The following is a 14,121-nucleotide window of genomic DNA, read 5'->3' as shown; positions in this document are numbered from 1 at the left end:
ACCAATGGAAGGTTCTCCCCATGTTGGGCAAAGTTCACCCCCAGCAATGGCATTTATGATGTCCTAGCAGCAGGTAGGCTACTCTCCAGGCTTGGGAAAGGAAGAACTTGTTCATGTTTTTACACTAGTGTACAGGAAATAATCTAAATCCAACTGATAACACTACAAATGCAAGATAAACGAATGATGGGTAAACTCAGGCTTTGGTAAGACAGGAATGATTGAAGAAGGGAAAGCTTTTCAGATTCTGGTAGCCATCTGAGACTGAAAACACATGGCAGTCCTGAAGTTTTCTTAGGCACACAAGAAAAAGAGTTAGGTGGCACCAAAGTTATTTGACACCCTCAATCTGAAAGATGGTAAACATAATTCCATTCCAAATGCTGAGTCACACTTACAATGACAAGAAGAAACACTTAAGACTCTAACTTTCCTGAGGTACTGGTCTTTAGTAGATTGCTTTCTGCTGAAATAATTACTTCATGTTTTTAAATTGCTTCTGGTAAGTGCTTCCCCTCCTACACCCTCACTAAGTTTTTTCCCTTTTTAGCCCTCAACCTGTTTGTTTTTGTTTTAATTCCATGAGCAAAAAGAAGCTGTAGCAAGCGTATGTGTGTAGGCAAGATATTTTTTTTCATATATATTGTTTGTGGATCTAATGTAATATTTAATCTGAAGATTAATTCCTGAATTAATGATTATTCTCCTCTTCCCCCCAAATTATCTTAATAGTAAAAAGAAATTGTTTAAAAAAAAAAAGAAATTGCTTAAGCATATGGGAAGTTACACTCCTGTTAGATAACCTAAGCAACAACCAAACTTTCAGTGTAATTCATGTCACAATAAGCAAGACAAAGGGGAAGAAATAGTCAGGGAGCTACTTTAGGTACCCATAAATAGTATCCTAAGTTTTAAAGCATTATGTGTAAGGCTAAAAGGAACGCTTTATTTTAATATTGTATTCCTTCTAGAAAATATTGATGGAATAAAGAGGGAACAATTTTTGGTTTTGTAAGTTTCTGTGGGTCTTAAAGAAGAGTATCATAAACCCCTGGATTTTGAAATTATCTAGTGTTTATGTTTAAAAAATAGGAATTTTTTTTACCACTTTTGTCTTGAAAAAGTGGATGCCTAAGTTATTCTGAATAATTACAAATTACCATGTTTTATGCAGTAATTGGAAGTAACTTTTATAAAAATTTTCTATTTTTAAATTATTTTTCCAGGCCGCAGTTAAGATGAGATGTATGTATAGAGGTTGGGGAAGTGGAGACAGAGGTGGGTTCCTTAGAAAAAGAAGATCCAGAGTGAACTGTAGGTTCATCATGGTTAAGTTTCTTATCTCTCTTGCCCTAAGCCCTCCCGTACATACCTTTTCCTTCAGTGCCTTTCCTGAATTCCACCAGATGTCTAGTGTCCTTCTGCTTTCCTTTGGTTGCTTTGGGCCCCAGTTTTGGCAACTGAAATCATGTCAGATGCTTCTGCCTTTTCTCAAATCCTCAAAATTCTATACTTTCTCTCATGTTCTATTCCATTAGGGTCTGACTTGGGTTTAGACGATTATGGATGGTCATAGGTTATTAAGAACTGAATCCCTACTGGCTTGTTAGCTAGCAAGGTGACCAGGATCTGTGGGGAAAATAGTAGGGTCTGGACATAGTAAGGTCTGGAACAAATCGTTCACCTAAATGTTCATTTCAAATCAATAAACACTTATCACACATCTATGATGTTATAGGCACTGTGCTAGGCACCAGAATACAAAAGTAAATAGGTGGTCCATTTTCCAAGAACTGACATGTTCTGGGAGAATCAGTGGGAAGGAAATACAGGACTAGCACCTCAATTCAACCAGACTGTTCCTTTTCTGTGTAACATGTTGCTCTTCTGGGTCAATGTTTGGGATTTGAAAACAATGTGAAAGCATTGGTTTATTACAGGGGTTCTCATTAGAATCACCTGGGGGAGCTTTTAAACAGTTGTTCACAAGCTTTAGTGTGCAAGAGAATCCCCGGAAGGGCTTGTTAAATCAGATAGCTAAGGCACCAGCTCCAGAGTTTAGGAATCACATAGTTGGGAGTGAAGCTGAGAATTTGTATTTCCAAGTTCTTAGGTGATGCTGCTGGCTGCTGGCTCCCTTGGCTACCCTTTGAGAGTCAGTTTTAAAATGTAAGGATCTCCAGGTTCAGTCTACAGAGTGGTTCACTTGGTATGGGAGTGGGAACCTGGGATCGATCATTTTTATACCTTCCTTTGCATTCTAATATGAACCCAAGGTTGAGAACCTGGATAGACTGGTTTCCTGAAGTCACTATGTGTTTGGGACCCAATGAATCTACACATTCCTTTATGTCAATTACGATAGTTTTGCCGCATTTAAAGAAATTGACTTAATAAGTAATTGGCTGAAAAAAAACCCACAAACTAATTTGACTGCCTTCCTTTGGAAGGCCTTTCCAACCCTCCCCTAGGTACTTTTCAACACCAAGGTAGAAACCTTACTTGCAAAACTCCCAGAGGTTGTGGGAGGAAAAGTCTTAAAGAAATGGGGTCCATTTGAACTCCATCTGCGCCCTCCCTGGGCCCATTTGGGCTTGTCTAGCCACTTGCAGCTCTAAGTGAGCTGGGCATGCTCAGTGGGCAGGGTCGGTTTTAGGGGGCTGCATCTGGGAAGCCTGCTGCTCTCCGCGCCTTCCCCCACCCCCAACACCTGTATGAGGCTGGGCCTGAGGAGCCAACGCTCGGCATTCCACCTTCTGGCGCTTGGGCTTGGCCTTTCCTGCGGGTTCCCGCGCTGACATTCAGCGGGCAGGTGAGGAGGCCGAGCGCGCCTCCAAGAGCGCGCGGGAGAGAGCCGGCGCCAGGGCTTTGGGCTCTGACTGCCGGGTCCCAGGGGTCCACCCGTTTCCTAGAAGCGTTTCTAGGCCCAGGGAAGCCTTTCTGCTGAGGAGGGGAAGCCAGATTCGGGGGCGGGCGGCGAGAAATCAGGTAAGCGTGCCGGCGGGCCAGTGTCTCCTCCGGGACAGGTGGCGAGGGCAGCTCGCGCGGGGGGGGGGGGGGGACAGAGGCAATCGGACACTTCCCCCACATTCCCCGGGCCTAGCCTAGCCCAGACTTTCTGGTCTGCCGGGCGGCCGACAAGGCTGGGCGCAGGGCAGGAAACCGCAGCCTGGGGCGAGGGCCATCGCAACGGCGCGCCGTCGCCCCACCCGGCGGGACCCGCGGCCGCGTGTCCCCGTCTGGTCATGTTCACCCCCTAGCCCCGGCCCCGGCTCCCGCCTCCACTTCCGCGTTTCCCCGCTGGGCCGGAGGAATCCGGGCTGGATGCGGCGGCCGTGCCGCCTGGGCCGGCCCCTGGGGAGGGAGGAGGAGCAGGAGCGGGAGGAGGAAGTCGCCGGAGAGGCGGGGTGCGGCGGCGCGGGGCGCGTCGGGTTACACTGGCTCGGGCTGCTGGGGAGTGACACCCTCGCGCGCCTCGCCTAGAGGATCAGGGCCGAGTGTCTGGTTCTGGGGGAGGCAGAGACTCCGCCCCGCCCGGAGGAACTGTGTGCTCCGACGCTCCCCTCGCGCGAGAGGATCAATCTCAGGTGTGTGCTTCCTGGGAGACCCCCCCTTTCCCCGCCCCCAGGGTCATCGGGGGAGAGCAGCCCCTTTCTGACCCGGGTGAGTCCTCTAGGACTCCGGTGTTGGGTGGGTGGTGGCGGGATTCTTGGGAAAGATTGAGAATTTTCTCCCCAACAACAGAAGGTGGACTCGTTCTCATGCAGGGTTTAGCTATTTACATTTTGGAGGGCCGTGGGGTGTAAAACATTTTGGGCGAGGGTTGGTATCTAATTGAAAGTTTCCTCCAAACTTTTGGCTTATGGATGTCGCTGCTCTGAAGAGAAGGATTGTTGCTCCCTTCTGAAGAAACAAGGGAGGGAGGGATTCTATAACGGGACTGAGGCTCTCTCTTGAGAACCTTAGGGGCTGGAGTGTGACAGTTCTAGGAGGAAATGGAAAGTGTACACGGATGAACGTAAAGCAGCCTCCTCTCTCCACGTAGTAGCTCCTCTGAGCAAAAATAGATTTGCAGAGTGCTTTGACAGAAACGTATAGCCCTGTAAATGAAGTGTTGCTGTTACCGCTTGGTCTCTAGACTGCCTTCCACATTATGCTTAGGAGCATTCACTCCCTAACAGCCTTCCTTGAGAATATGCAAGTAATTTACACACACAAATTCTCAGTCTTAGTGACATGGGCCAACCCACATTACACATCACATTATACATATCACGAGAGAGGCAGCATAGAAATAGCCAACAATTAATTTAGTGGACTTATAAATAGTCTTGTATAAATAGGTGAGAGAAGGAAGGATAAGTTACACTGTTCGTTGCTTTAAACAAAACTGTTAGAATTTTGCATATGTTTCAAGTTCAAGAGATGTGAAGTTTATTTTTGGACTGTGGAGGATAATGGCAAGGGTCACACTGGGGCCAGGCACTTCCTGACTTACTCCGACTACTGTGGCCTCTGAGTTCTACGTTCTTGCAAGCTGTCCAGTGAGAGCTGGGTGCCATTGCCCAATGGATACCATGTGCAGCCTGGGGAACTTTATGATGTGGATGTTGAAACCCCTTTGTGTTCCTCATAAGGACATATGTCAAGTTACAATGCTCCCTTGATTTTTAAAAATCAGCTTTTCAAATGAAGCAGCATTACTTTAGTAAAAACTGGATAAAAGATGGAATTTTAGGTTTGACAAACAACATACATGGAGCTGTCCATTCTGATTTCTCACACAGTCACTTTGTAAAGAAATTCTGAGCAGCATTAAAGCTCTACTTCCCCCCGCCCTGATTTTTTTTTTTTTTTTTAAAGAGAGGGAGAGAGAGCAGGGGAGGGGTGGAGGGAGAGGGAAAGAGAATCTTAAGCAGACTCCATGCCCAGCGCGGAGCCAGACACGGGGCTGTCTCACAACCCTGAGATCATGATCTGAGCCAAAATCAAGAGTCAGACACTTAAGCCACTGAGCCACCCAGGAGCCCCACTCTCCTCTGATTTATTAAAAGATGTATTGAGGGCTCAGTAATTGACAAGAGGGTTACAGTTACCAGTTGTCATGGGTTTTACTCCTTCCTCCTTTAGTTCTTGTAACTAATCTCATTAAAGCTATTTAAAAAAGAGGGGCGCCTGGGTGGCTCAGTTCGTTCAGCGACTGCCTTCGGCTCAGGTCATGATCCTGGAGTCCCGGGATCGAGTCCCACATCGGACTCCCTGCTCAGCAGGGAGTCTGCTTCTCCCTCTGACCCTCTTCCCTCTCATGCTCTCTATCTCTCATTCTCTCTCTCTCAAATAAATAAAATCTTAAAAAAAAGATTTGACTATCATTGTAAGTAAATCATATTGGCAAACTATCATAACTCTGAAATTATAATATTGGGTTGTTTTCTGTCTTTCATCACTAGAATGTAAATTCTGTGGAAAGAGTTGGTCTGCTTCACACGCCTTTCTATTTCTCTAATGCTTAGAGTGGTGACTAGCTTATAATAGTACTCAATAAATATTTTCCCAATGAGTGACTGAACTATGGGACAAACTCTAGCTGAGTGTAGTTGGGGGAAGAAAACAAGACCTTGGCCTCAGGTAACCTATTCAAATTCACTGAGCCTCAACTGTCTCATTGGCAAAATATGGTTAATAGTATATGATACAGCACATGTAAAATTGCTAGTGAGGTACCAGTTAGATGGTAGACTTCAAAGTATTAGCTTCCTTCCTTCTTATGTATTTTTCTTTTTGTATTCAAAAGGGAAAGATTTGGGCAAAGAACAGATAATTTAGCTCCTGCAGGTTGTGCATGAATTATCCAGGCATTATCTCCTTTACTTTGTGTGTGTGTGATTGAGGGAGAAGGTGGTTAGTGGCAAGTTCTTATTACAGAAGGAAACCATTTTCCAGATGAGTATCTAATTTCTCCTCTTTTTTTTTTTAAGATTTATTTATTTGAGGGAGAGAGAGACAGAGAGCAGGAGCACACAAGCAGGAGGTGCAAAGGGAGAGAGAATCCCAAGCAGACTCCATGCTGAGTGTAGGGCTCATCATGGGGCTGGATCTCATTACCATGAGATCACAACCTGATCCGAAACCAAGAGTCAGACGCTCAACTGACTGTGCCACCCAGGTGCCCCTCTCCTCTTTATTTATTTATTTTTTTAATGTGATGCTGTTTCTGCTTAGGTTTTGCAAAACTTCGGTCATTCTGCTTATCAACACCAGGACTCAGTAGGTTGTCCTAAGCACAGAAGCAACACTTCAGAAAGAGCATTAGATATAAGACACATTTTGGGGTGCCTGCATGGTGCAGTCGGTTATGTGTCCGACTCTTGGTTTCGGCTCAGATCATGATCTCAGGGTCATGATCTCAGAGTTGTGAGATCGAGCCCCGACGTTGGGTTCTGCAGTTGGCCTGGAGTCTGCCCTTCCTGCTTGTGCTCTCTCTCTCTAAAATAAATAAATAAATCTTTTTTTTTAAAGAAAGAAAGAAAGAAAGAGAAAGAAAGAAAGAAAAAAAACATTCAATCTTGAACAACATGGGTTTGAACTGTGTGGGTCCACTTATACATGGAGTTTTTTCAATAAATACTGCACAGTACTTTAAAATGTATTTTCTCTTCCTTATGATTTTCTTAATAATGTTTTCTTTTCTCTGGCTTACTTTATTATAATATAGTAAATATATATAACATACAAAATATGTGTCAGTCAACTCTCTATGTTATCAGTAAAGCTTCTGGTCAACAGTAGGATATTAGTAGTTAAGTTTTGGGGAAGTCAAAAGTTATATGTGGATTTTCAACTGTGCAGGGGGTCAGCACCCCTAACCCCTGCATTGTTCAAAAGTCAACTGTATATTTAACACTTGGCTTCTGGAATGAAGTTTTCTTTAGGCTTGTGTAGCATTACATAGTAGCAAATGCTAGAAAAAGAGAAAGTATGGTTGTCTTGCTTTTGAGAGAGTTAGAGTTTGTTTAACAAGGTAAAACAATAAGGGACCAGCATAATCATATACCCATTGGTAGAATGTTGACGTTAACTATGTGGTTATGCTGGGGAGATGTTAATATGGGCTCAAATAGTTGAGACAGTTTTGTGGTGAAGAGAATGTCATTTCAGCAACAGAGAGACCTATAGTTTCCTGAAGATTACAGCAAAGAGAGGTCATGATTGTATCAAGAATGTTTGCAATTTTGTATTTCAGTGCATTAAAAAGCCAATACAATCCTATGCTTTCAAAAATGAACTTTCTGTGGACAAGTATGAAAAGCCTACAGTAAAATTCTTTATGTGCACCTAAGTATTACTTTTCACTATATCTCTGAAGTTTTAAAGCTCAGGAGTGGAGTTAGAAATTGTAACTCCTCATTTTTGCCACTTTTAACACATGTGATACAAAAATGTATCACATGGCCTGCGTGTACTTTATCCAGTTGTGTGTAATGGGATATATTTTTCATCTGATATTTCTGGGGAAAATTACTAGTTATTAGGTGTGGGACCCCCACACCTGGCTAATTTCAGGACTGTTATTTTGGGAGATAGGGAAGGACTGAATGGAATTAAACTGAGATTATTAATATGTTTCTAGATGCTCATCCAAATACTTAGATAATTCCATCAGGACTCATCACCTCTGAGATAAGAAGAAACCGTAGCGATTGTGTCCTAGAGGAGGACCCCGCTAATGAAGGGTGTGTTGTACATTTCCTTGTTGACGTGATGGGGGAAAGAAATGGAGGAGGGAGAGATGATCAGATTCAATTTCAATGATAAAGACAAGGGCTAAGGTGGCTGTAAGCCAAGACATCTCCAGCAACTTCAGAGTAGACCTCTTCCTGTATTATCTGACCAAGGATTGATCTCAGGAACTTTTGAGGAAAAGGAAGCACAGGAGCCAATGGTTTGCATACCTGAGGATGTTTAGGAACTGACTGTGGTCAGATTTGTCTGAACTCTGATTTTGTGTCCTGACATGAATGTGACCATCGTTTTTGTTTGTTTGTTTTTCTTGTTTTCCAGGGTTTTCATCTTTTGTTGGAGATTCTTACTGGCTCTTGGTGTTAAATATTTCTTCCTAAATCGTATATATGCTCTTCTTTCCCATTTTTCAGTTGAAATTTTTATGTTGGTTCTTTCAAAATCAGATTTCAGATTTATGCAGCAGATAAGACATGGTTTCTGATTTTAATGAGGTCAAGCTGTGGTTTTGTTAGTTCACTAAAATTAGTGGGAAGAAACTAATTAATAGAAAATATTTCCCTCCTAACTAAAAATTTATTGTGACATACGTTTTAACAAAATTTTAAAACATTATTTGGGAACATTTTTTTAATTTTTTCTGACAAAATGGGATTGTTACTGATTTAGTTTATTTTTTAATAGTGAGATCTGGGGCACCTCGGTGGCTCAGTAAGTTAAGTGTGGCTCAGGTCATAAGCTCAGGGTCTTGGGATCAAGCCCCATGTTGGGCTCTGTGCTCAGTGGGGAGTCTGCTTCTGTCTCTCTCTCTCTCCCTCTGCCCCTCCCCCCACTCATGCTCACTCTCTCTCTCTCTCTCTCACACACACACACTCTTTCTCTCTCTAAAATAAATCAATCTTAAAAAAATTTAAAAATTTAAAAAAATAGTGAGATCTATTAGGTTGCTTTTTAAATAATGACTTTAATTTAGATTTTTCAGGCCTCATATTCTTTAAATAGTGATGTGTCCTCTGTGGAAGCTCATATTTGATTACCCACTTACATCCTACTATAAAAAGGTTTTATAATATAGAGAGGAAAGCAAACCCCACAAACCATAACAGAGAGGTAGTTTTCTGAAAATGAGTTTTCTAGAATTTGCTACTATGAAATGAGATGGCCTCCCAGTATGACTTAGTGACACTTACTTAGAAAGCTTTATTACTTCCCTTGTATCCAGCAGTGGCCATGAAGACCAGATGGTTCTATGCGAGAGGAATGAAAGTTTATGTTCAGAGTACACATTTTAGGAACATTTTAGTTACGATTTTGTACCATTATTATTTCAGTAAGATACAATAAACTTCTAAATGTACTTGAAAAGCGATGAAAATAATATAACTTAGGGTATGAGGTTCTCAAAAGCTGTTTTCCTTTTATTTAAAACTGGATAAGGAGAGGATGTTTGTTTCATTGTGGTCATGTCAAAACTGCTTTGATCATACCACTTTCTGCCCCACTCCTTCCGTGGGTTACTCTGACCTATTGGGTCAAATGCCAACTATTTGTCTTTGAATTCACAGACCTCTCTAGTCATGCTCCAGTATTAAGGTAGTGTCCTTATCTTCCCTGTGATACAGCCACACTGGACTCCGTGGAATTCTCTAAATCTGCCTTATTCCAACTGCTGCCCTTATTTATATGCATGCTCTTCCTCCTACTTCACCTTTTTGAAATCCTATCAAATCCCTGAATGTCCTGACCATTGGCTACCAGTTTCATGGTGCTTTTCCTCACTGCTCTAGTCAGAAGTGTTTTGTACATTTCCTAAATCCTTCAACTGCTCTTTTTATCCACTCTCAAGTCTCTCATTTTCTCTTGCGTAAGCTAATTGTTTGAGAACATGTATCATTTCCTTTTCTGCAGATCATGCCCGGCAAGGGCTGGATCTTACACAATTTTATAGATTTCCCATGCCCAGCCCAAATGCCTTGCACGTGGGGAACACCTAGATAAATAGTTTTTGAATAAGTGATTGCCTCATGTAATACCCTTATCCTTTAGTTACCCAGGAAGCATGTTATAGAAATGGGTTGGGTATGATTGGAGAGCAGATAACAGAGGCAGGTGCATTCCAGCTAATCAGTTGAACTACGTACTTTAAGCTTTCTGTTTTCCAGGCCTCCCCTCTTTCTTCACACATTTGGCACTTTTGATAGCCAAAACCACCATATTTAGGAGGAGGAAAGGAAATCACTGCAGGTGAAGCAAAGCTATGAAAGCAATCCCTGAAGAAAATGAGTAGAGGAATCTGCAAAGGAGGAGGTTATTTAAGTATGCACAGAGGGCTCTCTTCTTTTCACCGATTTCTCCCTTCTCTCCCACCTGCCCACCTAATCCAGTCTCTTAGAAAAGAATCTGGAAAATTAACTCATAAAAAGATGATTGATAAAATTAACTTGTCACCTTAAGAGAAGTCTCTGGATTCTGAATGGGCAAAACCTTGACTATCATTTATGTGAGCTAGGAGAAGGAACCTTTGGGGAGCACTGTTTCCCTAAGCGTCCCTGAAGTCACTGTCTAAGCCACTTAAGTGTGGCTTTGGTCAGTATCTGCACCTTTCAGTTTCTTCCTCTGTAAAAGGAGGTAGACTGCGTGAATTTTAAGCCCCTAAAAGCGTGACGTATTTTAGTACTCTCATCTTGCCTAAGGTGAGGCTGGTCTTGGTCAGTGGATTCTGGCCACTACTGGACCCTTGATCTAACTTTTCCTCTTCCCCAAGTTTGGGATCTCCTTACTCCCAGTCTTTCCAGATACAGCATTCATATGCGGAGGATGCTACATTCTCTGCATCTGCCCCATGGCTTATGCTCCTAGGATCTGTTACAACAAGTCTACTTTACTTCCTTCTCTCATCATGTTTGCTGGTATTAACCCCTTTCCCTCATCTTAGCACACCATTAAGTAGCTGGGATATTTATCTAAAAAAAATATGGATTCACAGAATTGTAAAATAGGAAAGGGGTTAGAGATCTAACCCAACTCTGTTTTTTTATTATGAATAATAAATAGTAACAGCAAGTATCATTTACTGAGCAATCACCATTTCCTAGGCACTGTGCTAAGCACTTGACTTACTTTATTTCATATAGCAGCAGTGACCTGTTATATCAGCAGAGAACCACAATTCCAGAGAGCTTAAGTGACTCACTCAAAGCTACATGGTTATTTCCTGGTATGACTGAAACTCCTTTGAACCCTGTGTTAAGAAATAATAGAATCAAGGGATAATCCTTCTCGTATTTCTGTAATGTATTTCCTACTTTTTGCTGCTTTGTATTCCACTGCTAGACTCATTGAACTTTGCCTTTTAACACTTCCACTTCCTAATGTTTTACTGTATGGTTTCAGCAGTTTTCACCAGCGACGCTGAACTTGTTCAGACATCAAATGCATAGCACAGTATGCCTGCCTAAAATAGTATTCCTTTTTATCTGACTTCTAGGAACTCATGACATTGTTAAAATCTTTAGTGTTAATGGATGAGGAAACAACCTGCAACTTGGTGCTAATCTGCTTTTCCCACTCCTGCACCTGCATTTGTGAGTGCTACTGGGAAAATGAACACAATCATGCAAATTGGAGGTCCATACAAATTCATGTTCTCTAGTATCAGCCATGAGGCTGTTCTTTTACCTGTTTTTAGACTGCACCTTTCCCCATTTTCCACCAGAGTTTTACCAACCTTCAGCATCATCTTTGAGCCTTTTACCTGACACGTGCATTTTTTTTTTGTGCCAAAGTACCATGGCACTTCAGTACTTTATTAAAAATTAATACAATGTTCAAGAATAAATCTGATTTAAACACATAGAAAATATGAAACGGTATTTGGCCTCTTATTAGTTCATTTATTTGGTTATATTTGCCAGATGTTACTAAGCATCAAAGATTTCCAGATTAAAAACCAAGTCCCATTATGTTTCCATATTTCACATCATTTTCTTATGTGTATTTCTGCCTGAGTAGGATAAAATAAGATAAAATGCATTTTATAATTCGAGCTGAGCTGATGAGGTTTAAATTTTATTTATTTATTTATTTATTTATTTATTTATTTATTTATTTATATTTAAATTCAAGTTAGTTAACATATAGTGTAGTATTGGCTTCAGAAGTAGAATTTAGTGATTCATCACTTACTATAACACCCAGTTCTCATACCAACAGTGCCCTCCTTGATGCCCATCACTCATTTAGCCCATCCTCCCAACCTCCAGCAACCCTCAGTTTGTTCTCTATAGTTAAGAGTCTCTTATGTTTCGTCTTCCTCTCTGTTTTCATCTTATTTTATTTTTTCTTCTCTTCCCCTATGTTCATCTGCTTTGTTTCTTAAATTCCACATGAGTGAAATCATATAGTTTTGTCTTTCTCTGACTGACTTATTTCACTTAGCATAATACCCTCTAGCTCCATCCGTGTTGTTGCACATGGCAAGATTTCATTCTTTTTGATTGTTGAGTAATAGTCCCTTGTATATATATATATACACCACATTTTTTTTGAGATTTTATTTATTTATTTGACAGAGAGATAGAGCGCAAGTAGGCAGAGAGGCAGGCAGAGGGAGAGGGAGAAGCAGGCTCCCCCCTGAGCAGGGAGCCCGACACAGTGCTCCACCCCAGGACCCTGGGATCATAATCTGAGCCGAAGGTAGCTGCCCAACCGACTGAGCCACCCAGGCACCCCTATATACCACATTTTCTTTATCCATTCATCAGTCTATGGACATTTGGGCTCTTCCTATAGTTTGGCTATTGTTGATAGTTGCTGCTGTAAACATTGGAGTGCTTGTGCCCCTTCAAATCAGCATTTTTGTATTCTTTGGATACATACCTAGTAGTGCAATTGCTGGGTCATAGGTTAGTTCTATTTTTAACTTTTTGAGGAACCTCCACACTGTTTTCCAGAATGGCTGCACCAGCATGCATTCCCACCAACAGTGTAAGAGGGTGCCCCTTTCTCCGAATCCTTGCCAACATCTGTCGTTTCCTGAGTTAATTTTAGCCATTCTGACAGGTGTGAGGTGGTATCTCATCGTGGTTTAGATTTGTATTTCCCTGATGATGAGTGAGGTTGTGCATCTTTTCATGTGTCTGTTGGCTATCTGGATGTCTTTGGAAAAGTGTCTATTCATGTCTTCTGCCTATTTCTTAACTGGATTTTTTGTTTATTTGGGTGTTGAGTTTGATAAGTTCTTTATAGATCTTGGATACTAACCCTTTATCAGATATGTCATTTGCATATATCTTCTCCCATTCCACTGGTTGTCTTTTAGTTTTGTTGACTATTTCCTTTGCTGTGCAGAAGCTCTTTATCTTGATGAGGTCCCGACAGTTCATTTTTGCTTTTGTTTCCCTTGCCTCCGGAGACATGTGCATTTCTTTATCAGATGATTGTTAGTGGTTAGGGCAAACTAAACTGTTGGAAGGATCTCAGAGTACCTTAAAGCACATACATGACGGATGTTTATTTCTTGATCATCTCATAGTCTTGATTGGTGAATGACTTTCTTCCCCTTGATGATTTAGACACCCTGGAACCTTTCATGGACTCTGCTGTTCCTTAGGGCTTTGTTTTCAACTTTATCCAGTTAGTGGAAGGAGAAAGAGAAGAAGTATATCCACTTTCTAAACACTTAGTCTTGCAATGAATGTATCACTTCCTCAGACATACCACTGGCCAGAAATCAGGTGCACAACAAAGGGAGATTGGAAAATGTAGTATAGCTGGGAGCCGAAGAGATTGTGGGTTTTTGGTGAAACTAGCTGTTCCCTTCACAGTGCTTTTTGGTGAAACTAGCTGTTCCCTTCACAGTGCTTTTCATCCTATAATCCTGAGAAAACAGAGATCAAAGATATCATGTCAAGGGGTAATATATTGGTCTCCATCATTAACTACCAAGTTAGAGGTAGAGTTATTCAAAGTTGGTGCTTTCAACAATACTCAGATCCCCCATCCCTTTAGCTACTTTTCTCTATGGAATTTCTCCATGGTCATCTGTATTTTAAATGTTTACAAGAATGCTCAAGATTCTCCCATCACTGAAACACACAAGACCGAAAACCAAAACAATTCCCTTACCCTGTACTACTCTCTAGCTACACGCTCACTTTCTCTTCTTTCAAGCTGTATTTCCCCAAAGGATACTGTGTATGTTGTTTTTCTGTTTCCTCACCTTCCATTCACTCCACGGCTGTTGCAAATTTGGCTTCTACCTTAGACGAATCTGTTACTGCTGTATGATTATTGGTGTCCCCCTTATTGGCAAATCAGTGGGACCTTATTACTTGAAATGTCTGTGATTCTGCTCATTCCCTCTTTTGTGAAGTTGAACTT

At 41.7% G+C, this 14,121-nt stretch overlaps 1 protein-coding gene across 4 annotated transcripts in view; it reads left to right on the top strand.

Moving 5' to 3' along the window:
- GPD2 (glycerol-3-phosphate dehydrogenase 2) overlaps positions 1-14,121 on the top strand; it is a 212,275-nt gene that overhangs the window by 68,429 nt on the left and 129,725 nt on the right. Inside the window, exon 1 of one of the 4 annotated variants that reach the window (XM_073883944.1) lies at positions 2,792-2,812. The exons of 1 other annotated variant lie outside the window; for it this stretch is intronic. The gene's annotated coding sequence lies outside the window, so the exon portion shown is untranslated. Of the gene's footprint in view, positions 1-2,791; positions 2,813-2,837; positions 2,989-3,327; positions 3,588-14,121 lie in introns of those variants that run through there. 2 more of the 4 variants (XM_073883931.1, XM_025855780.2) reach the window with 2 other exon arrangements.

This window comes from Callorhinus ursinus, unplaced genomic scaffold, assembly GCF_003265705.2.
Source record: "Callorhinus ursinus isolate GAN/ISIS: 27379988/994484 unplaced genomic scaffold, GSC_fseal_2.0 scaffold2, whole genome shotgun sequence".
Taxonomy (NCBI): domain Eukaryota; kingdom Metazoa; phylum Chordata; class Mammalia; order Carnivora; family Otariidae; genus Callorhinus; species Callorhinus ursinus.
This window is presented reverse-complemented; position numbering and strand designations above follow the sequence as displayed.